Source organism: Oryctolagus cuniculus, chromosome 15, assembly GCF_964237555.1.
Source record: "Oryctolagus cuniculus chromosome 15, mOryCun1.1, whole genome shotgun sequence".
Taxonomy (NCBI): domain Eukaryota; kingdom Metazoa; phylum Chordata; class Mammalia; order Lagomorpha; family Leporidae; genus Oryctolagus; species Oryctolagus cuniculus.
In genome coordinates, this window is record NC_091446.1 from 47,894,907 (window position 1) to 47,921,573 (window position 26,667).

At 36.7% G+C, this 26,667-nt stretch overlaps 1 protein-coding gene across 1 annotated transcript in view; it reads right to left on the reverse strand.

Annotated features, from left to right (window-relative positions):
* The window catches only part of LOC100356485 (protocadherin-15), a 1,660,811-nt gene that overhangs the window by 1,307,100 nt on the left and 327,044 nt on the right, over positions 1 to 26,667 (reverse strand).

Below are 26,667 nucleotides of genomic sequence, written 5' to 3' on the forward strand. Positions count from 1 at the left end.
AGAGAAAAACTGCCAGCCCAGAATATTATATCCTGCAAAGCTATCATTTGTGAATGAAGGTGAAATAAAGACTTTTCATAGCAAACAGAAATTGAAAGAATTTGTGGCCACTTGTCCAGCCCTGCAAAAGATGCTTAAATATGTGTTGCACACAGAAACACAGAAACATGGTCATCAATATGAAAGAAAGTAAAGGAAGGAAACCTCACAGCAAAAGATCACAGGGAATTCAAAGCATATATTAGAACTTATATTTGGCAAATGGCAGGGCAAAGTTACCACTTATCATTAGTCACATTGAACATTAATGGCCTGAACTGTCCAGTTAAAAGACACCGATTGGCTGATTGGCGTAAGGAACAAAACCCTTCTATTTGCTGCTTACAAGAAACACATCTTTCCAACAAAGATCCATACAGACTGAAAGTGAAAGGCTGGAAAAAGATATACCATGCCAACAGAAATGAAAAAAGAGCAGGCATAGCCATCTTAATATCAAACAACATAAACTTTACCACAAAAACTGTTAAGAGAGACAAAGAGGGGCACTATATAATGAGTAAGGGATCAATTCAACAGGAAGATATAACAATTATCAATGTATATGCACCTAATTACAGGGCACTGGTATATATAAAAGATTTGTTAAGGGACTTAAAGGGAGACTAGACCCCAATACAATAGTACTGGGGGACTTCAATACTCCACTCTCAGAAATAGACAGATCAACAGGACATTAGATCAACAAGGAGACGGTAGATTTAAACGACACTATAGCCCAAATGGATCTAACAGATATCTACAGAACTTTCAATCCTACAGCTAAAGATTTTACATTCTTCTCAGCAGTACATGGAACCTTCTCTAGGATTGATCACATACTAGGCCATAAAGCAAGTCTCAGCAAATTTAAAAGAATTAGAATCATACCATGCAGCTTCTAAGACCACAGTGGAATGAAGTTGGAAACTAGCAACTCAGGAATCCCTAGAGCATAGGCAAACACATGGAGATTGAACAACATGCTCCTGTATGAACAATGGGTCATAGAAGAAATTAAAAGAGAAATCAAAAATTTTCTGGAAGTAAATGAGGATAACAGCACAACATACCAAAACTTATGGGACGTAGCAAAAGCAGTGTTAAGAGGAAAGTTTATATCAATAGGTGCCTACATCAAGAAATTGGAAAGGCACCAAATAGATGAGCTTTCAATTCACCTCAATGATCTAGAAAACCTACAGCAAACCAGACCCAAATCTAGTAGGAGAAGAGAAATAATTAAAATCAGAGAAGAAATCAACAGGATTGAATCCAAAAAAATATTACAAAAAATCAGCCAAATGAGGAGCTGTTTTTTTGAAAAAAATAAACAAAATTGACACTCCACTAGCCCAACTAACTAAAAAAAGAAAAGACCCAAATCAATAAAATCAGAGACAAAAAAGGAAACGTAACAACAGACACCACAGAAATAAAAAGAATCATCAGAAATTACTACAAGGACTTGTATGCCAGCAAACAGGGAAACCTATCAGAATTGGATAGATTCCTGCACACATGCAACCTACCTGAATTGAATCAGGAAGACATCGAAAACCTAAACAGACCCATAACTGAGACAGAAATTGAAACAGTAATAAAGGCCCTCCCAACAAAGAAAAGCCCAGGACCAGATGGATTCACTGCTGAATTCTACCAGACATTTAAAGAAGAACTGACTCCAATTCTTCTCAAACTATTCAGAACAATCGAAAAAGAGGGAATCCTCCCAAATTCTTTCTATGAAGCCAGCATCACCTTAATTCCTAAGCTGGAAAAAGATGCAGCATTGAAAGAGAATTACAGACCAATATCCCTGATGAACATAGATGCAAAAATCCTCAATAAAATTCTCGCCAATAGAATGCAACAACACATCAGAAAGATCATCCATCCAGACCAAGTGGGATTTATCCCTGGCATGCAGGGATGGTTTAATGTGCGCAAAACAATCAATGTGATACACCACATTAACAGACTGAAGAAGAAAAACCATATAATTATCTCAATAGATGCCGAGAAAGCATTTGATAAAATACAACACCCTTTCATGATGAAAACTCTAAGCAAACTGGGTATGGAAGGAACATTCCTCAATACAATCAAAGCAATCTATGAAAAACCCACGTCCAACATCCTATTGAATGGGGAAAAGTTGGAAGCATTTCCACTGAGATCTGGTACCAGACAGGGATGCCCACTCTCACCACTGCTATTCAATATAGTTCTGGAGGTTCTAGCCAGAGCTATTAGGCAAGAAAAAGAAACTAAAGGGATACAAATTGGGAAGGAAGAATTCAAACTATCCTTCTTCGCAGATGACATGATTCTTTATTTAGGGGATCCAAAGAACTCTACTAAGTTGTCTGCACATTAATGTTTATTGCAGTACAATTCACAATAGCTAAGACCTGGAACCAACCCAAATGCCCATCAACAGTAGACTGGATAAAGAAATTATGGGACATGTACTCTATAGAATACTATACAGCAGTCAAAACCAACGAAACCCGGTCATTTGCAACAAGATGGAGGAATTTGGAAAACATCATGCTGAGTGAATTAAGCCAGTCCCAAACGGACAAATATCATATGTTCTCCCTGATCGGTGACACATAACAGAACCAAAGGGGAAACTTGTTGAAGTGAAATGGACACTATGAGAAACAGTGACTTGATCAGCTCTTGTCCTGACTGTTGATGTACAATGTAATACTTTATCCATTTTAGTATTTTTTTTGTTCTAGTACCATTGGTTGAACTCTGTAATTAACACACAATTATTCTTAGGTGTTTAAATTTTAACTGAAAAGTGATCCCTGTTAGGAATTTGGAAAACATTATGCTGAGTGAAATAAGCCAATCCCAAAGGGACAAATACTACTTGTTCTCCTTGATAGGTGACAACTGACTGAGCACCAAGAAGGAAACCTGTTAAAGTGAAATGAACACTATGAGAAATGGTGACTTGATCAGCCCTCACCCTGACTGTTGATGAGCAAATTGATATGTTATCCCTCTTAGTATTTTTTGTTTGTTTGTTCTACTTAATACTTTTGGTTGAATACTGTAATCAATACACAATTCTTCTTAAGTGCTGAAACTTAACTGAAAAGTGATCGCTGTTAAATAGAAGAGTGGGAATAAGAGAGGGAAGAGATGTGCAATTCAGGACATGCTCAAGCTGACTTACCTCAAACGGTAGAGTTAGAAACATACCAGGGAATTCCAATTCAATCCCATCAAGGTGGCATGTACCAATGCCATCTCACTAGTCCCACTGATCAATTTCTGTTCACAATTGATCATAATGATAGGACTAAGAACCAAAGGGATCACAGAAACAAGAATAGTGTCTGCAAATACTAGCTGATAGAATAAAAAAGGGAGAGAATGATCCAACATGGGAAGTGAGATACACAGCAGACCCATAGAATGGCAGATGTCCTAAACTGCACTCTGGCCTCATAATCAGCCCTTAAGGCATGCGGATCTGGCTGAAAAGCCCATGAGAGTAGTTCAGGCATGGAAAGCCAAGACACTCTGGGGGAAAAAAAAAAAAAACCTAAATGAAAGATCTCTGTGAGTGAGATCCCAGTGGAAAGAACGGGTCATCAAAGAAGGAGGTACCTTTCTCTGAAGGGAGGAGAGAACTTCCACTTTGACCATGGCCTTGTCTAAATATGATCAGAGTCAGTGAACTCAGGGGGCTTCCATAGCCTTGGCAGCTCATGACAAGAGCCTAGGGTGATTACTGATGCCATAAACAAGAGTGTCAATTTGTTAAGTCAACAACAGGAGTCACTGTGCACTTACTCCTCATGTAGGATCTCTGTCCTTAGTGTGCTGTACATTAAGATTTAATGCTATAACTAGTACTCAAACAGTGTTTTTCACTTTATGTTTCTGTGTGGGAGCAAACTGTTGAAATCTGTACTTAATATATGCTAAACTGATCTTCTGTATATAAAGAGAATAGAAAATGAATCTTGATGTGAATGGAAGGGGAGAGGGAGTAGGAAAGGGGAGGGTTGTGGGTTGGAGGGGCATTATGGGGCGGAAAACATTGTCATCCATATTCTGTACTTTGTAAATTTATATTCATTAGATAAAAGTTAAAAAAAGTAGAATAAATGGTGCAGACATTAATAGTCTCCATGAAGCTTGTGCCAGTTAGAACAATAAATTAAACTATTTTTTGTATTTCTCAATCTGTCCATGCCTGAAACAACAACCAGGGGTTAAAGCAAAGTCATTCAAGGCTAATTTTCTGTGAAAATATTATGTTGAAAGGGACATCTGAGAGGCACTTAGCTGTGTTTCATATTACCTCACTAAACAACTCAGAGAAGTCTTATTTTATAGGCCTTAATTTTCAAATAAGGATTTAAACTAAGTTTAGCATGTAAGACAAGTTTGGAGGACAAGGATATTAAGAAAAAAAAAAAAGGACCTTGTGTTTGCCCCCTCTTCTCCTTTACTTACATGAACATACCTACTCCCAATTCCTCCCCACCCCAAAACCCAACTCACATATTATATTTGACAATATTTAGCTCAGCTTTTCTTTCTCCAACTCCTCAAATACTCCAAGCCAATCTTTCTTGAGGTACTTAAAAATAAATCTATATAAAATCAGTTGGTTATGTGTCTCTATCTACCCTAAGAGACTATGAAACTGTGAAATAAAAAGGCAGGAATCTTTGTTTATTCATCTCCATAGGCCCGAGAACAAAGTTGCTCAGTGCCTATTGATATCATTTTCAATATTAAATAAAATCTACAAAATATTTTAGAAATTTTTCATATGTCATATGTTGCAAGTGATTTTACTACCTTCATTTTACAATTAGGAAAACAGTACTAAAATAAACTAATAAATTTATTTTTGTTTTCCCAGCTAGAAAGTATGCAAATATTAAATTAATTGGCTATATCATTCCCAAACACATGTCATTCTCTACTTCAATGTCATACTGTGTCTTCCGAGAATAAAAAAATAAATAAAAGCAAGCCTGAAAAGTAGGCTTTGGCCAGTCAATTGTCATGGATGGCTAATGTCAGTTTTATTTGTGATTTGTCAGGTATTTTCATACAGGAGGTAATAAAAAGGTTATTGTCAACTCAGTTCTAAAGCTGGGAACTTAGATGACTTACAGAATTATAACTAAATCCACAGATAACAAGGTTGTACATAGTATGTGTTGATGCTGGTTTATGGGTGTATATGTATAGCTGAAGCTAAGTAACAGAACAAATTGTTTTTAAAACATGAAATTATTATCACAGTTTGGGAAATTTGACTATGCAAATGTAGGTTGTTTGAAGTTTCATTTCAGCCACCAAATTTCATTTACAGAGAGATGTAGAGAAATTAATAGAGTCTTCCAAAGAATGGTGTGTGTTTTCATGTACTTTCAAAAAGAAAAAAAATAAAATTTGTATTGACAAATAAACATAGAACCTATTATTTTTTAAACACATGCATACAACTTGGATAATATAGTTTTCTAGGCTCAATAATAAACTGGTTTACTGGGGAAAGTTAACATACCACCATACATATGTACAAGGCTATTCAAGCAGGATTAATACATGATGTGCAGGTGTAGTGTATGTGCCCATGTGCTTGCGCATGTCCAGTCTTGATGACCTATGTTAATCTCATGAACTTCCTCTACTTGTAAGAAAATGCCTAGGAACACCTGTTCCAATTGGGATGCCTCCTGAGTCAAAATGTCTGTGTTTGACACCTGCCATGACAGATATTTACATTTCAACTTGCCAAGTACAATCAATGTTCTTCAAAACCTTTACAAAAATATGAATTAAGAGGTAATTTTATTTTACTGCAGGGATTTTGAAATGCATATAAAGCTTTTTTCCTAATATGCATTTCCATAAATTCTTTAAACGTCTCATATATCTAAATGTTGACCTTGCCATTCAATGATACTGATTTAACAGACTTCTGATATTGCCACAAAATACAACACATGTGATTGTATTAAATAAAATTGGCAGAATATCTGAGAGTGCTAACTAAATAGTCAATGTTTCACTATTAGAACAAGGTAGAAAACAGGCCTATCCTTCATAGTTTTCCAACACTTTCAACTTCAGTGGGACTTTTTGTTTTTGTTTTTTTCTCTTTTGGGAAAGAGAGGACTTTGTAGTGTGAACTAAGCTCAAGAGGATAGCTGGTCCATTCTGAAACTTCCATGTTTGTTGGATAATTCCAACATCACATTCACATTCATTCATTCATTCATTCACCAATGAGTTGCAAAACTGTTCACTTCTACTTTTTGCTGGTGTCCAGGAACCCGAGTTTCCTACCATATAGTAAAGCTCATTCCAAGCTTTCCATTTATTTCCTTAACATATTTTTATAACCTTCCTATTGAATTATGCTTTTACTTTAATTGATCCTTAACTGTTCTGGCATATTCGAGGTCTTTCAAAGAAATGTCTAATAATGCATTTTTCAAATACTTGTATTTGATATTTGGAATTTTTCAAACTGCTTCAACTGTAATAGTTATTCATATATTATGAATCTTACTTTCATATGTGATACCCTTTGCTAATATTTTCTTCCTGTTTATAACTTCTGTCCTTCCATTTTAGAGTCTCTTGACAATTAAAAGTTCTTAAATTTAACACTGTTGAATTTATCATTGATCCCATTTGTGCTCTTTTCCATTATTTAAGAAATAATTCCCAATATCTATGGTGCAAACTTTTTTTTATTTATTTATTTTGACAGGTAGAGTGGACAGTGAGAGAGAGGGATAGAGAGAAAGGTCTTCCTTTGCAGTTGGTTCACCCTCCAATGGCCGCTGCAGCCGGTGTGCTGCAGCAGGTGCACCGCACTGATCCGAAGCCAGGAGCCAGGTGCTTCTCCTGGTATCCCATGGGGTGCAGGGCCCAAGCACTTGGGCCACCCTCCACTACACTCCCGGGCCACAGCAGAGAGCTGGACTGGAAGAGGGGCAACCAGGACAGAATCCGGCACCCCGACCGGGACTAGAACCCATTGTGCTGGCACCGCAGGCAGAGGGTTAGCTTAGTGAGCTGCGGCGCCGGCCGCAAATATGTTTTAATACATTTTTTCATAATGCTTTCTAGATGTGCAATAGCTTTATGTTTTCTATTAACATTTCTAATTTACACAAAAATGATTTTTCTTTTGTCCCAGCACTATACTACACTCGGACCTGCATATGCATCCTATCATTTACCAATTTATGAAAATTTGAGTTGTTATGTATGTAACTGTCTATTGAAGTATAACTTATCTATGTAATTTTTCTTATAATTACTAAATCTGTAGAATAAATTTTGAAATGTGCTACAGTATGTACATTAATCATTCTTATTAGTATTTATTCAGCACTCTGAATTTCTTTAAATATTTTAGAATTCAGTTATCAAAATATATGAAAATTATTTTTGGATTTAACTGGGTAGAATGCTATTAAATCTATTAATACATTTAAAGAGAGATGATAACTATATGCTATTAATTCCTTATTTCTACCCAATGAGGTATAACATCCTAAATATTTAGTTGTTCATTATATTTAATAAAGTTTTATAACATTTTTATAATTTTTTCAATGAAGTTATATTTTTCACAGAGGATATCTACTACAGGCACTTCACTTTGTTTTTGCTTTGTTGAATCAATCCTATTTATTTAAGCACAAATTGTAACTGTAGTTGATAAAAAGAAAGTTTTTTATGAATTAATTTTTGATCCAGTTATTAAGTATTTGTAATTATTCTAAAAACATATATGTAGAGATTCCAAGATGGTGGAATAGGGAACAATGTATTGTGCTAGGCTAGGGATAAATAGTAAATAAAAAAAAATACAGGAAGTGCATTTGCATTGGAGAATTAGAGACAAATTGCATTGGGAATTTTACAGAAGGAAAAGGAGTGCTGCGGACTTGCGTAGAAGATGCAGATGCGCAGCACAGACACGACACATGACTCCAGCAGCTGGAGTGGGCGGCAGCTTGGAGACAGAGGTGAGACCAGACTACAGCAGCCAGTGGTCATATAGCTGGAGGGAGAGGGTACCACGAGTCGGGCATCTTACCCCATCCTCTCCACAATGGCCCCAGTAACCGTTTGCTTGGCAGTACTGGCCCCTGTGGCAGGAAGAGGGCAGCACTTTTCAGTGTGATCCAGATTTAGTGGAGGGAAAAACCTGTGGTCCCTACTGAGTTTGATCCTGGTTAGGAGGATTGGCAGGGGGCTGGGCACTCATGGACAGCTGACTCGGGAAATGTCTGCCTCTCTGTGGACTAGACAGGCTGATGGGGCAGAGTTGAACCTCTGCACCCAGAGACACTGGGAGCCTTGTGTGCTGACTGTGGAGACTGTGGCTGCACAAGAGATTGCAGGACAAAGCTGGATCTCTGGGTAATCACTGTGGGAGACTCCACACACCCAGAGCTCTCTAGTTGCCCGGGACTGGTGTTTGCAGCAGGATCCATTCTTGGTGTGAGGACTGCACAGATCATTTCTGTGGCTCATAGGAATGCACAGATGAGTGTTCCATCCACTGGGATCTAACAGCTGGGCATTGCTCACTTGAAGGAGAGGACCTGAGAGTGTGATCACACAAAAAGAATTGACTAACAAGAGAAAATCTACCATGCCCAATTTAGGAGTTACCTCAGATACTCGCCCCACCCTGGATCAATGACCATAGCACCCTGGCCACACCACCACACACCTCTTGGTATTCACTGAAAGTGTAGACATTCCACTAAGGCACAGAGGTAAAACTAACAAGTACCTCTATAAATGCCTAAAAATAAATACAGAAATTCAAGAAACAATAAGAAAGTCAACATGATCCACCAAAGGAACACAACATTTCAGTATCAGAATAAAAATAGATTGATGAAATGCCAGAAATGAAATTCAAAAGATTAATCATAGGATGAATCAAAAGCAATCAGAAGGAAATCCATGAATTAAAGAAATACATACATCACATGAATGAAAATTTTCCTATTAAATTGAGATTTTAAAGACAAATCAAAATGAAATCTTAGAAATAAAGAATTCAACAGATCAAATAAAAAATGCAGTAGAAAGCCTTAACAAACAGATTTGGTGAGGCAGATGAAAGAATATCCAAGCTAATAGACAAATCTTTGGAAATTTTTCAGTCTGACCAAAAAAAAAAAATAAAAAGGAGAAGAAATTAGAAAAATTAAAAACAATGTTGGAGATTTATGGCATACTATCAAATGACCCAAGATATGGGTCTTATGAGCTCTTGAAGGTGTGGAAAGAGAGAATGGACTGTAATGCCTATTTAGTGAAAGAATTATGGAAAACTTCCCCATTTTAGAGAAAGAACAGGACATCCAAGTACAGGAAGTACATAGAACTTCTAATTGACATGACCAGAAAATATCTTCACCATGACACACTCTAGTCAAATTCTCCACAGTAAAACATAAAGAAAAGTTTATAAAATGTTCATGAGAAGTACACCATATTACTTTCAGAGAATCTCCAATTAGACTCACAGCTGACTTCTCATCAGAAACCCCACAAGGTAGTAGAGAATGGAGATACATAATCCACGTTTTAAAAGAAAAAAAAAAGTCAACCCAGAGTAGTATATCCTGAACAGTTCTCATTTTTGAGTTAAGATGAAATAAAGACCTTCAATAGCAAACAGAACTAAAAAGAATTTGTTACAACAATTTGTCTGGACTCTGGTCTTGCACAGCCATGGCTGATGTGAGCATTTGGGGGACTAAACCAGTAAAGATTATTGTTCTCTTTTCTCACTCTCTCAAATGAATCTTAACAAAGAGAAGAAGAGAAGAGAAGAGAAGAGAAGAGAAGAGAAGAGAAGAGAAGAGAAGAGAAGAGAAGAGAAGAGAAGAGAAGAGGGGAGAAGAGAAGAGGGAGAAGAGAAGAGGGGAGGGGAGGGAAGGGGAGAGAGAGGAGAGAGGGAAGAGAGAAGAGAAGAGAAAACAACCTTAGAGCTGAGGACAGCACTGCACTGTAGCATAGCAGTAAAGCCACAACCTGTGGTACCAGCATCACATATGGGCATCAGTTTGAGTCCCAGCTGCTCCATTCCCAATCCAGCTCTCTGCTAATGGGATGAGAAAGCAGTGGAAGATGGTCCAAGACCTTGAGCCCCTGCACTCATGTGGGAGACCCAGTAGAAGCTCCAAGCTACTGGCTTCAGATCGGCTCAGCTCCAGCCACTGCAGACATTAGGGGAGCAAACCAGTGGATGGAAGACCTCTCTCTCTCTCTCTGCCTCTGTCACTCTGTAACTCTGCCTTTTTTTTTTCCATGCAGAGTTAGACAATGAGAAAAACAGAGAGAGAGTTATAGACAGTGAGAGAGAGACAGAGAGAAAGGTCTTCCTTCTGTTGGTTCACTCCCCTAATGGCCGCCACGGCTGGCGCTGCGCTGATCCAAAGCCAGGAGCCAGGTACTTCCTCCTGGTCTCCCATGTCAGTGCAGGGACCCAAGAACTTGGGCCATCCTCCACTGCACTCCCAGGCCACAGCAGAGAGCTGGACTGGAAGAGGAGTAACTGGGACTAGTACTCGGCGCCCCAACCTGGACTAGAACCCAGTGTGCTGGCGCTGCAGGCAGAAGATTAGCCAAGTGAGCCATGGTGCAAGCCCAACTCTGCCTTTCAAATACATAAATAAATCTTTTTAAAAAGAGAAATGGGCAAAGGATGTGAACAGGCATCTTTCAAAGGATGAAATACAAATGAGCAACAGACACATGAAAAGATACTCAGGATCACTAGCCATCAAGGAAATGCAAATAAATACCAAATTGAGGTTTTATCTCACCACACTTAGAATGGCCATCATCTAACAATCAAAAAATAACAAATGCTGGCAAGGATGTAGGGGGAAAGATACCTTAATACACTGTTGGGGCAGATGTAAACTAGTACAAATATTATAGAGGACAATATGGAAATTTCTAAGGAATCTGAAAATAGATCTACCATATGACCCAGCCATTCCACTCCTGGGAATTTTCCCAATGGAAATGAAATCAGAATATGAAAGGGTTATCTGTACACACATGTTTATAGCAGCTCAACTCACAATAGTTAAGGTATGCAATCATCCCAGATATCCATCAACATACGACTGGCTAAACAAATTGTGGTGTATATGTACACTATGGTATGTTACTCAGCTGTAAAAAGATGGAATTCCGAATTTTGCAACAAACTGTATGCAAGTGGAGACCATTAAACTTAGTGAAATAAGGCAGTCCCTGAAAGACAAACCTATGTTTTCCCTGATTTGTGATAACTAATATATTAGAGTACAAAATAAGTAATGCATGAGCAAAACTGACATTTTAATATTTGATTATTATTTATAATCATTGTCTATACCCTTGAGGAATAGTCATTTTTCCACTTGCTACTTTTTGAACACTGTATTTAGTTGAGGATTCAGCATGTGATTATAAAGTAAATTGAAACCTTTGGATTGGCTCGGCTCTGACCACTGCGGCCATTTTGGAAAGTATTATTATATATTATCTTTATTATGTACTATTTTAAGGTATTTTAAATTGCCAAATTTAATTTAATTTATTTTGATATTATTTAACATTTTTCAGGGTAATCAGAGTGTGAAATCCACGTGACATAAATTCTTCTACATGAACTGAACCTAGCCTTGGCCTAGTGCAGGAACAAATATCTATGTAGGATCTATTACAAGTGCATCTTGCAGTTTTGAAATTTTTAAATTTCATTTCTGATGACAAAATTTATTAAATTCAGGAAACAGAATTGGTATATAAAATGTATATATCTGAAGGGTTAGGTAGATCTAATGTTTCTTTCAACTTTTCAATTCTTTTGGTAGGTTTATTCAATATTTCAATACTACCTCTTTCCAAATTTTTCATTTTCCTAAAGAAATTGTCTGGACATCATATGTTCTTGATCTCTCTTGCATATGTCTTGCATAGAGTCATTTTTGTTTGTTTGTTTGTTTGTTTGTTTTTTGACAGGCAGAGTTAGACAGTGAGAGAGAGAGACAGAGAGAAAGGTCTTCCTTCCATTGGTTCATCCCCCAAATGTCCGCTACGGCCGGCACGCTACGCTGATCTGAAGCCAGGAGCCAGGTGCTTCATCCTGGTCTCCCATGTGGGTGCAGGGCCCAAGCACTTGGACCATCCTCCATTGCCTTCCCGGGCTACAGCAGAGAGCTGGACTGGAAGAGGAGCAACCGGGACAGAATCCGGCGCCCCAACCGGGACTAGAACCCGGGGTGCCAGAACTGCAGGTGGAGGATTAGCCTAGTGAGCCGTGGTGCTGACCATTTTTTTTTTTTATAAGCCAAATTGGCCTTTGTTTATATCCTTTCTTTTTTATGCATCATTTGCTGTTTAATGTATATATTGAATTTTTGTGTTTACTTCTCAGCTTTCAACAAATAATAAATCCAAAAACTTAAATCTAAGTTTGTTTACAACAAAGTCAAACTTCCCATCATGTTTCAGATACTACATAATACTTTGATATAATTTTCTTAATTAGAAATAGACCTTCATTTCAAAATAGTACTAAAATTCATTTATAAGAGGGTATCATTTTGAAATGTATCTATCTACCCATATATTTAAGGATTGTCTTTAGGTTTATTTGACTAATTAATCAATTAGAAAGGCAGAGCTATAGAAAGAAAGAGTAAGGGAAGGATGTCTTCTACCCGCTAGTTCACTCACCCCATGGCCACAATAGCCAGGTGTGGGCCAGGCCAAAGCCAGGATCCAGAACTCCATCCAGGTCTCTCACATGGATGGCTGGGGCCAGTTCTTGGGCCATCATATACTGCCTTCCTAAGCATATTAACAGGATCAGAGGTGCAGAGTAGCTGGGACTCTAACTTGTACTATGAATGATTTGGGATGTGGGTGTCCTAAGCCATCGCTTAACACATTGCACCACAACATTGGTCCCCACAAAAGTTTAAGTTTGGCCAAGTAAGGGATGTTACATGAAGGATACACCTTTGCTCTTGTCTGTACTTGTACATATTTCTCTCTTCCTGGATTTTTGTGGATTTTGAAGTATCATACAGAAGAGAACTACCAAGTGAATAAAGAATCTATATGCTACTGTGATAATTTGACCTGCTTCACTAGATACACAAAAAGCTAGTGTGATGAGACTGCTCAAAATGGCTAATGATCCTGATTTTTGCATTTTTTCCAGATGTGCTGTAATGTAGAGCTTATTACAGGGTAGTTCAGAAATGATGTTTTTTTCCACTCTACTCAAGAAACAGAGTAATTATCTCCTGACTTTACCCGTGCATATAAGCAGCATCTCCATTATGCTGGTACCATTAACAGAGTAATTAGGGAAGCTATCATGGTCTCAAACTCTTGTAAGTGATGAGACTCCACCTCATAAAATGCTCATTAGAGGACAAATTATCATATTCTGAACAGAAAAACATCTTCTCAAAATACGTCTGTTCTGATCCTCACTGCCAACATCTCATGTTTGTTTACTACAGCAATTTATTATTACTGCTATTAAGACTAGTTGAGCTCAAAGTGACTATGTTCTGAGTATGATTTTTAAATCATACTTTTAAAATGTTTTGGCATTTTTTGAATACTGCATGTCAATTTTTTTGAATACTCTATGTCAGTGCAGTCAAGTAGTATGAGTAAAAGACGTATATATTATTGACATTGCACTTAACAGGCATAGTTAACTCTGTGTCTGTATGTATATCTATATATCTATACATCTATATAGATACATTAATATATATTTGTATAGATATATAAAATTTTGATGCCTTATTGGAATTGAATCAAATATGTTCTTTTTTGGCATGGGAAGACAAATATCTCTTCATAAAAGAAATAAAACAACTCAAAACAAATTAGAAACCTGAAGAACCAATTTGTGGGCAATCACAACTTAACATAATCATCATTTAAAGTGATGCTTTTGCCATATTCTTTAACAGCTACTTTATTTTGGTATCATTTTTCTGTATATTACATCTTATTTCTTTATGTATAATGAGCCTGATATGCTGAAACAATGATCATTTTCATCTACAACAGATTAACTTCAATAAATAGTTGCATATCAATAATGATTATTACTTTAGCCAAAAATCAAAGACTATATCATTTGAAATATATGCTACAATTTTAAAGAATGTTTAAAAACAAATTGTCAAGACAAACTAAAATCATAGTGAATCAGAGAACAGAACTTGTGTGTCTTGAGTACACCTTATACCCACCTAGGCTATTTCTCTTTAAATTTCCCCCTACAAGACTCCAATTCCTGTCAGTCTGAGAAGTATGAGGAGCCTGAATGCTGCTGGTAGTGTGCAGAGCCTGAGGCAAGCCCAAATTCTAAAGCAGGCTGCTTCAATTTTATACTCCATTTAACACTTCATTTTTATGCTCAAACTACATCTTAGTTTGTAGTGTTAAAATTCAAGCATTTACTTTATTTGGGCAATGGTCTTGGATTAAATACTCATGAAAGGTAGTTTAGGAAAAAGTAGATTTCTATGCCTAAGAGTGCTAACAGCCTTCCTGTTTATAACTGTGAAAACTTGATTTTTAAAACTAAGGACCATAAAGCTACACTAAAGGAAATTTTACTTTGAAAAGAGTTACAACACATACTTTGAAAATAGTGAGAGCTTTACTATTAGATGATGCATAGATCATCCAACTGATAAGAATGTATTACAGAGATGTTGAAGAAAAAGTGTGTTATAGTAGATAAGCATGGGAATTATATGCATGGATATTTAAATTCATGAAATTATAGCAATGATAAGAATTTTCAAGGTTTTTTGCAGAGGAGAGTGAGTTGGATGAGGTACATATGAAAGCATTACATTCGATTTCTTCTGCAAAGTAATTTGTATCCTGGCATTGTTTTCTGGGGATGGTTTACATGTTTTATTTTAAGACTTCTATCATTAGCATCTTGTACAGCAGGATATGGTCCATGTGTTGGAGTCCAGGCGTAGTTTAATGCTCTGCTGTTACCATATTGAAATTCTTAATTTTAAGAGGCCCCACGTTATCATATCATACTGGGTCCCAGAAATTATGTAGCCGGCCTTGCTTCATATATATATATATATATATATATATATGTATATATATATATATGTATATATATATGAATCTGAATATATATTGAATATTGAATGTATATGAATATATATAACTGGATTTAAACAGACAAAACAAACAAAAATGATATCTGTAAAACATCAGTTGGACAAGGCATCATATCTATCAAGTTGTGAACTGATAGTAGTGGGAAGTACGAAAAGAGCCTATGCAGACTGTGCTGACGTTCTCATGACTCCTGAGACTTATCAAGCCATAATGCTATATAGACATTGTTCTTCCTATTCAAAACTAAGTTTTCAAGTTTCTTTAATAAGACTGTGCATTATGTGATTCTATACTATGTTAGGTGCTTTCGACGGTCTGTTCTCTAAATACTAATGAGATAATCATCTTTCATAATAGCATGACTCCACATTAAGTAAATAAGGTGATGTATTGCTAACCATTTTGATTTATGACAGTAGGAATTCAAACAAAATCACTCTGTCATAAAAGACAAGAAAGATAAATAGAACAGAAGTACCTCATTTTGACAATATTGGCATTTTATGTAGTATTTAAAACTATTCAATATATTTTGGGAGAAATATCAATTCACATATATACTCTATATCTATATATCATATCTGTGTGTAAGATATATAGAGTAATTAGTAATATACATCTATAGTATTGGTAAAGAGAAATCCTGGGTTTTGTTCCTAATAGGTATGATATTGGTAATTATCCAAAAGATGTTTGTTGAATAGCATTAAATAGGGAGATGCTGATTATGTCTCCATCTCAGTAATGATGTTCTACTTTTAACTGAATATGCTTTTTAAGTTGATGGAGTCTGGCAAGCCACATTTACCTAGAAATAAAACTAAAATTTATTTCATTAATCCCTGGTTAGATTTACATTTCTAAGTTGTCCTTTTCATGACCACCTCAGGGTTCTGCTTCAATTCAATATTAAACCATGTACCATCAAAGATTAATGAGAAAAGTCAGATCCATTTATATTTTATGCTGAAACATAGCCAGTTCTTCCATAGTGATAATACAATCATGGAACTAATTTTGAAGTGCAAAATAGATTTTCAAAAATTATCTCATCTATAATAGGTTGCAATGAGATGTTTGGTAGTATACTGAGGGGGAGTGGCACTTTAATACTACCGCATTTTAACAATCCAGATAGGAACACCTGAGAGTATAAGACTATCTGACTAACAAATATGTAGTTGATATTAATTGTCCTAACATTTTTATTATTGTCAACATTTCCAACAAAATTCCTTTTTCCTAGGTATCTAAAAAGTCACATGGAAATTCAAAGGACATGTTAAGTGAGGGCATAAAAAGTAGAATAATAACATCAAAAGAAAAGATAATAGGTAAGATATGAATCAACATATGTGTCCATCTATGGATGTTTGGATCAAGAAATTGTGGTTTATACACACAGTGGAATACTGTTCAGCCATAAATAAAACTTAAACCTTGACATATGCAGTAAAACGGATGGAACAAGAGGTCATTTTCCTAGCCAGACACAAAAAGACAAACACAGCAATTTCACTCTCATATTTTGAAGATAAGCAAAGGTGAGCAGATATAAATATATATACACCCAATATCAAAGTTCTAAAAATATAAAACAGATATTGAAAGACCTAAGGAAGAAGCTAATAAAATAATAATAGGATATTTTGAAAGGCTACTTTTGGAAATGGACAAATCATCCAGACAGAAAATCAACTAAGAAACAATGGAGTTTAGCTGTTCTATAGAACAATTGAACCCAGCAGGCACCTACACTGCATTCCATCTAGCAGCTGGAGAATTCACACTCTTCTCAAGAACACAAGGAACATTCTCCAGGAGAGATCAAAGCAGGTCATAAAACAAGTCTCAAGGCATTTTTTTAAAATATAAATCATACTGAGTATCTTTACTGAATAAAATGCAAAAAAGTAAAAGTCATTGGTGAAATTTTTGAAACACAGAAATTAATAATATTACTGAACAACAAATACATCAGGGAAGGAATTAAGAAGATTTGTTAAAATTCTTGAATGAAATGAAAATGAAACAAAACATATTAAAACTTATGAAATACGGCCGGCGCCATGGCTTACTAGGCTAATCCTCCGCCTTGCGGCGCCAGCACACCTGGTTCTAGTCCCGGTCGGGGTGCCGGATTCTGTCCCGGTTGCCCCTCTTCCAGGCCAGCTCTCTGCTGTGGCCCGGGAGTGCAGTAGAGGATGGCCCAAATGCTTGGGCCCTGCACCCCATGGGAGACCAGGAGAAGCACCTGGCTCCTGCCATCAGATCAGCGCTGTGTGCCGGCCACAGCATTGGAGGGTGAACCAATGGCAAAGGAAGACCTTTCTCTCTCTGTCTCTCTCTCTCACTGTCCACTCTGTAAAAAAAAAAAAAAAAAAAAAAAAAAAAAACAAACTTATGAGATACAACAAAGGCAGTAGTGTCAGGGAAGTTTCTATCAACAAATGCCTATATGAAAATAACAAAATTCTCAACTTACAATTAGAAACATAAGAACAAACAAAACTCCAAATTAGTATGAAGAAATAAAAATACGTAAAGAACTCAAACATCCCAACAGAAAAACAAACTAGCAAACACAAAAACAATAATCCATTTAAAAGCAGCAGTATCTGTGGCATGTGTGTGGCACAGCAGGTTAAGTCACTGCTTGAGAGGCCCACATCCCATATCAGAGCGCCAGGTTGAGGGTCAGATTTCTGATTCTGCTTCAGCTCCCTGCTAATGGGCCTAGGAAGGAAGCAGAAGATGCTCCAAATATTTGAATCCCTGCCATCCAGGCTAGAGTTCCTGGCTCCTGGTGTTAGTCTCGTTCCAGACCTAATTGTTGAAACCATCTGGGGAGTAAACCAGTGAATGGAACATCGTTCTCCTTCTTCATTATCCCCTCCCCCCTCTGTTGCTCTACCTTTCAAATAAATAATTAAATAATTTTTTTAAAAATGGACATTAGGTCTAAACAGACATTTATTAAAAGTAGGCATACAGTTTACCAATAGGTACATGAAAAAATGCTCAACCTCATTCATCAAATAATATATCTATAGAGAAAATGTGGTATATATATATATATATATATATACACACACACACACACACAATTGAATACTATTCAGCCATGAAAAAGATGAAATCTTGCCAGTTGCAACAACATAGGTAGATTAGGATATCATTATATCTTACATGAAATAAGCTAAGCATGAAAGACATAAATGGCATGATCTCACTCATGTGAAACAAAAAGCTGACCTCACAGAATTTCATACTAGTTTTTGTTATGAGAGAGGAGGAAGAAGAGAAGGGGAAAGGTTAAATAACGGGCACTAAACTATAGACTGGAGTAACAAGTTCTGGGGTTCTGTAGCACAGCAGAGTGACTATAGATAATGATAATATGATTTCTATTTTTCTAAAATGTATTACAGAATTTTGTATGCTTTATCATAAAAATTATAAATACTATAAATACTTGATTAATTAACTCTGATTATACATTACAATATACATGCATATATATGCATCAAAATTACACAGTACTCCACAAGCATGTACAAGCTGATGTGCCACTTAAAATTTAATTAAATTTTTATGAAATATTTATTCATTTTATTTGAAAAGCAGAGCAACAGAAAGAGAAGGAGAGCAAGAGTGACATATAGAGCAACAGAGAGAATTTAAGAGACAGAACTTCCATATGCTTGTTCACTTGCCAAATAGCTAGAACATCCACGTTTGAGCCATGCTGAAGCCAGGAGTGCACCTGTGTTCCATATGAGTGGCAACATAGGGAACTTGGGCCATCTTCTACTTGGGTACTTGGGCCATCTTCCACTGCCTTCCCAGGCCTATCAGAGGGAAAGCTGGATGAGAAGACAAGCTGTCAGGACTTTAACTAGCACTTCAATGTGGGCTTAACATGGTGTGCCACAAATCTGGCCCTTAAATTAATTCTTTAAAAAGTAAATTTGAATTTAGAGTAGTGATTAACAGAGAGTGGGAAGAAGAAACTTAGGAGGGCAGAGAGATGTTGGATATTGGGTACCAAAACACAGATAGATTTAAGAGGTCCAAATGTTCCACAGCACAGGGGAGCAACTATAGCTCACAGCAGTGTATTCCGTATTGCATAAAGAGCTGGAACAGTGGAGCTGTTAGGCTCCAAACATAATGAAAAAAATAGTTAAATACTGTCTTATTTGACAGTGCATGTCGCATTCAGGTCTTAGTACTATATTCTATCACATTATACAGATATTACATGATAATCAAAATTTTTTTCTAAAAAGTAAAGAATTTGACATGATACTCTCTCTTTTACCTTGTCTCCACACTGCTGTATTTGATGGTCTCCTGCATCATTCTGTTAAAACAGTGTATGCATCCTAAGCTTTGTCACGACTTCCATACTACTAAATTCAAGGTTTTTTCTTCCATTTTACCCCTCATTAGCACTATCTTGCTGAAAATACTCCCTATTTCTCATGACTATTAACTATTCTGTTAACTATTCATGACTATTAACTATTTTTCAAAGACAGTGAAAACATACAAAACCATATCCATTTTCTAACAAAAAAAAAAGAAAGTGAAAAAAAATCCTTCTCCAGAAAAGTATCTTTTAACAAATTTCATAATTGAGGCCAGCACTTTGGCCCAGCAAATGAAGCCACTACCCTTGTTACTGGCATCTACTATGGGTGCTGGTTTAAGACCCAGCTGCTCCATTTCTGATTCAGCTCCCTGCTAATACAGCCAAGAAAGCAGAAGAGAATGGGCCAAGCGCTTAAGCCCCTGCACCCATGTGGGAGACCTAGAAGCAGCTCTGGGCTCCGGGCTGCACTGTGGACATTTAGGGAGTGAACCGGCAGACGGAAGATCTCTCGTCTCTCCCTCTCTGGAACTCTGCCTTTCAAGCAAATAAACACATTCTTTAAAACAATAAATATAATTGTATAACCAATTACATGATCTTGAAATCTGTGATTTGTTTCTCACCTTTTCCTTTCCTGCACATCCCATGTCTGAAGCTTTACCAAATTCTTTAGTTTTCCAAAATATTTATAAAAACTATTCAATTATTTCTGTCTCTGAAACAGCAACAAACACCTTGGTCCAATTATAATTTCTTACCCACACCAATGGAAAGGATCCAAATCTATCAATTCCAGACAGATAACTTCATTGTCCTTTGTTTTCTTTGGTTTGCAAATATTTTACTATTTATAATTTGGAGATTACTGGCGATACTGCATTGAGTACGTCTACCAGTGCCATTTTTTTATAAATTTTGGTAATTCTAACCATATTCTAAGCACTTCCATTATTAGTTTGTCTGCTACAGTGATCTGTGGCCAGTGGTCTCCATTGTTACTATGATAACTGTTCGGGCACCATGAACCAAAGCCGCTTCTCAGACCTTCCACTTCCAAGACAGAACAATATTGAAATTCAGCCAGTTGAAAGTCCTACAGTGGCCTCTAAGTGTTGAAGTAAAAGGAAAAGGTGAACATCATTCACTTTAAAGCAAAGTCAGAAATAATTTAGCCCAACAAGAATGGTACATTGAAAGCTAATATAGACCAAAACTAAACCTCTTACATCAAACAGATAGGCCACTGTGAATGCAAAGCCAAACTTATTGAGCAAAATTAAAAGAGCCACTCCAGTGAAAATACAAAGTGAAACAGCCTAATTATCGATTTGGAAAAGTTTTAGTGGTAGAATGGAAGATCAAACTAGCTGCAACATTTTCTTTGAGCTTATTACCGAGAAAGCTCCTAACCCTGGGAAATATGAAAGCTCAGAGAGATGAGGAAGCTGCAGAGGAGACATCTGAAGCTTTCACTTTGCTTTATGAGATTTAACTAAAGAAACAATACCTAAAATTTAAGAGTGTAGGGTGAAACATCAAGTGCTGGTGTAGAAGCTATAGAAAGTTAAACAGAAAACCTCACAAAAAATCATGATGGCAACCACTTCATGCTTACCATTACCATTTTCAAAATGCTCATTTACCATTTTGAAATTCTAGTGCCCTTAAGAATTGTAGTAAATCTATCGCATTTACGTTGTATAGTTGGAACAATAAAACCTGGATGTCAGCACAACTGTTAAAATGTGGTTTACTGTGTATTTCAAGTACACTGTTGGATCTAGTGCTCAGACACACACACACACACAAAAAAGATTCTGCATCTGGCTGCCCAAGAGCTCCGATGGAGGTATCCAATGAGATGAATTTTGTTTTTATGATTGCTTACACACCATACATTCTGCAGCCATGGATCAAACATTTTTGACTCTTGGCTTATTATTTATGAAATATATTTTATGAGGCTAAAGTTGGAATATATAGTGAATCCTCTGGGCAAAGAAAGTTGAAAACTTTCTAGAAAAGAATCAATCCCCAGACAGCATTTAAGACATTTTTCAACTCTATTTAGAAGCTTAAATCTTTGGCTATAATGTAAATTAAAACTATGTTATCTCAAAAACTAACAAAGGGAAAAAAAAAGCGGGGGAGATGGATGGAGGGATGAGGAAGGAAGGGAATATCTTATTAGAATTTTATCTATGAACTACATTAAATCCATTTTCTTTGTATTAATATCACCTTAACAGGAGAAAATAAATAAAAGAGCATCCATTAAAAATATATAAATATTAAGAAGAAAAAACATTGATTACAGTATTCAACCAAAAGTATTAAGTAGAACAAACAAAAAAAAATACTAAGAGGGATAACATATCAAGTTGCTCATCAACAGTCAGGGTGAGGGCTGATCAAGTCACCGTTTCTCATAGTGTTCATTTCACTTTAACAGGTTTCCTTTTTGGTGCTCATTTAGTTGTCACCTATCAAGTAGAACAAGTGGTATTAGGGGTTCAAGACTTCAGTGGACGAAGTAAGTGCATGTACCATAGAGACAGGAAGAGCACTACATTTAGAAATGAAGCCTAAAGGTGTGACTGAGTTGTTGCAATCTGATAATACAATTTTAATGGATAAGGAGATGCTTCTTATGGACGGGTAAAGAATCTTGGTTTTTTGGGTTGGATTCTGCTGCTGAAGATGCTATGATAATTGTTAAAATTACAAATGATTTATAAAAAATACACAAAGTGAGTTGATAAAGCAGTGTCAGCATTTGAGACGATTCACTGCAATTTTTACAGAAATTCTGTGGAGAACATACTACCAAACAGAATCACATGTGACAGAAGAGGCTCCTGTGCAAGAAGGGGTCGATATGGAAAATTTCATTGTTGTCTTATTTGAAGACACAGACAAAACAACCTTAAGCTTCAGCAACCACTGCCCTGATCAGTCATCAACACCCAGGGAAGATCCCCTCACCAGCAAAAAAAAAAAAAAATAAGATTCTGTGAAGGCTCAGATAATCATTACCATTTTGGGCAATAAAATATTTTTAATTTAAGTATATACTCTGTTTTTCAGACATGATGTCACTACACATTTAATAGACTACAGTACAGTGTCATATGTCTTTTATATACACAGGAAAACCAAAAAATTCCTGTAACTCATTTTCCTGTATGTTTGTTTATTGTACGGGCCTCGGATGTACTCTACAACATCTCTGAGATATGCTAGTATGGACTTTTGCTAACCCTGTTCTACAGTGCTCAGAAACAATATTTTAATAATGCAAATTAAATCATTTAATTCTCTTATCTAAACTAGCAATAGCTACCGATTATGCCTATGACTATTATAAAGATCATTGAAAGACTACTGTTAGGTTTTGTTCCTCTCTTCCTGATCTCTATCCATGCTTCCTGCTCTTTATGCCGTTTAGACACAAGAGTTTTCTATACTCTGAGTCTTTACACAGGCTTTTTCTTTTACCTGAATTATCTCTGCATTTTACCTGGTTAGCCCTCTCTCAGATCGCAGGTCTCTGCTCAAGTAACATTCATTCACCAAAGAAGTCATCAACTGTTCCGATGCAGCATAAATCAAAAAGCCTCAGTCTTATTGCTACACTATCTTGAAGGTTGCACTGTTCACAGATGAAATTTGACATTCATTTTTAAAGGCTTTGTGAAACTATAAATGTATTAAGAAGTATGTTTAACAAGTCCTGCTCTCTGAGAATAAATTCAAGAGTATGATATTTCATGAATTACTGAATAAATCAGGGCTTATTTACCAAGAGTAAATTAGGCAATAAATGTAGGAAAACCAATTTAGCTGAACTATTTAGAACCATCTCAGTGAGATAAAGCAAGATCTTTTGACACTTTTAATAATAGATCCAGACTCTTTTCTTCTACTGTTTTTCTCCATTATTGCCCTTCCTTTCTTCTTTCTTCCCTCCATTCTCCCTTTCCTATTTTTATTTCTCTAATCAGATCTGAGTACCAGAGGCCAGTGCTGTGGCATAGTAGGCTAAACTTCTACCTGAGGCACCAGTATCTTATATGGGAGCCAGTTCATGTCCCAGCTGCTCCTCTTTGGGTTCAGCTCTCTGCTCAGGGCCTGGGAAAACAGAAGACAGCCCAATTGCTTGGGCCACTGTATCCACATGGGAGGCCCAAATGAAGCTCCTGGCTCCTGGCTTTGATGGGTCCAACTCTGACCATTGCAGCCATTTGGGGTATGAACCAGCAAATTGAAGACCTTTCTCTCTGTCTCTTCCTCTCTGTCTGCAGCACTGACTCTCAAATAAATAAATAAATAAAAAGATGTGAGAACTTAGGAGTGAGTGTTGTGCATCTTAGATGCTTAATAAACTTTGTTTATTGAATATATTAGAATATAAGAATATTCAGTTCTCTTGGGGATTTTAACACTTTCCACTAATATAACGTTGACAGTGTTATTCACCTTCTGTTGGTATTCACCTACTACTCTGACTAAAGCCACTGACTAAAAGGTGCTTTGGAAACTAAATAAAAAATTAAAATATAACTCATACTATTTGAACACCAACATTCACACCAGTATAACATGGCCATATTTTTTTAAAGTATTTATTTGACAAGTAGAATTACAGATAGTGAGAGAGAGAGAGAGACAGACAGACAGAAAGAAAAGTCTTCCATCCATTGGTTCACACCCCAAATGGCCACAACAGCCAGAACTGCGCTGATCCGAAGCCAGGAGCCAGGTGCTTCTTCCTGATCTCCCGTGTGGGTGCAGGGGCCCAAGGATTTGGGCCACCTTCTGCTGCTTTCCCAGGCCACAGCAGAGAGCTGGATTGCAAGAGGAGAAACCGGGACTAGATTTGGCACCCATATGTGATGCCAGCGCCACAGGCAGAGGAGTAACCTAGTGCGTGATGGCGCCAGCACCACATGGCCATATTTTGAAAGTCTATTACTGTTATTTTGTAAAATGTACAATTCAAAGCAAAGTGTGAGAGAAGAAGTGTTTTTGTATTTAATGGTGTTTTGGATTGTTTTAATCAAGATAATTTTATTTTTCATAAATATAAATTTCCGAAATGCAACGTTTGGATTATAGTGGCATTTTCCCCGATAACCTCCCTCTCACCTGCAACCATCCGATCTCCCACTCCCTCTCCCATCCCATTCTTCATGAAAATTCTTTTCAATTATCTTTATATACATTTCCCTGATGGCTAGTAATCCTGAACATTTTTTTAACGGGCAGAGTTAGACAGTGAGAGAGAGAGAGACAGAGAGAAAGGTCTTCCTTTCGTTGGTTCACCCTCCCAAAAGGCCACTACAGCCAGTGTGCTGCGCTGATCTGAAGCCAGGAGCCAGGTGCTTCCTCCTGGTCTCCCATGCACATCCTGAACATTTTTTCATGTGTCTGTTGGCCGTTTGGATTTCCTCTTTTGGAAAATGTCTGTTGAGGTCCTTGGCCCATTTCTTAAATTGGTTGTTTGTTTTGTCGCTGTGGAGTTTCTTGATCTCTTTGTTGATTCTGGTTATTAATCCTTTATTGGTTGCATAATTGGCAAATATTTTTCCCATTCTATCAGTTGCTTCTTCACTTTCCTGACTGTTTCTTTTGCAGTACAGAAACTTCTCAATCTGATGCAATCCAAATTGTAGTTTTGGCTTTAACTGACTGTGCCTCCGGGGTCTTTTCCAGAAATTCTTTCCTGTGCCTATATCTTGCAGGGTTTCTCCAATGTTCTCTAATAATTTGATGGTGTTGGGTCATAGATTTAGATATTTAATCCATGTTGAGTGGATTTTTGTGTAAGATGTAAGGTTGGGATCTTGCTTCATGCTTCTGCATGTGGAGATCCAGTTTTCCCAGCACCATTTGTTGAACAGACTGTTCTGCTCCAGGAATTAGTTTTAGATCCTTGGTCGAGTGTTAATTTGGCTGTAGATGTTTGGACTGATTTCTGGTGTTTCTATTCTGTTCCATTGGTCTGTCCATCTGTTTCTGTACCAGTACCATGCTGTTTTGATTACAACTGCCCTGTAGTATGTCCTGAAATCTGGTATTGTGATGCCTCCAGCTTTGTTTTTGTTGTACAAGATTGCTTTAGCTATTTGAGGTCTCCTGTGCCTCCATATGAATTTCAGCATCATTTTTTCCAGATCTGAGAAGAATGTCTGGCATTTTGATGGTATTGCATTGAATCTATAAATTGCTTTTTGGAGAATGGACATTTTGAAGATACTGATTCTTCCAATCCATGAGCATGGAAGATTTTTCCATTTTTTGGTATCCTCTTCTATTTCTTTTTTAAAGGTTTTGTAATTCTCATTGTAGAGTTCTTTGACATCCTTGGTTAAGTTTATTCCAAGGTATTTGATTGTTTTTGTGGCTATTGTGAATGGGATTGATCTTAGAAGTTCTCAGCCATGGCGTTGTCTGTGTATACAAATGCTGTTGATTTTGTGCATTGATTTTATATCCTGCTACTTTGCCAAATGCTTCTATGTGTTCCAATAGTCTTAGTAGAATTCTTTGGATCCCCTAAATAAAGAATCATATCATCTGCAAAGATAGTTTGAGTTCTTCCTTCCGAATTTGTATCCCTTTAATTCCTTTTTCTTGCCGACTGGCTCTGGATAAAACTTCCAGTACTATATTGAATAGCAGTGGTGAGAGTGGGCATCCCAGTGTGGTACCAGATCTCAGTAGAAATGCTTCTAACTTTTCCCCATTCAATAGGATGCTGGCCATGGGTTTTTCATAAATTGCTTTGATTGTATTGAGGAATGTTCCTTCTATACCCAATTTGCTTAGAGTTTCTATCATGAAAGGGTGTTGTATTTTATCAAATGCTTTCTCAGCATCTATTGAGATAATCATATGGTTTTTCTTCTGCCATTTGTTATAGTGGTGTATCACATTTATTGATTTGCAAATGTTAATCTTTTGTGATTTTTTTTAATTCAATTCTGTTGATTTCCTCATTAATTTTAATTATTTCTCTT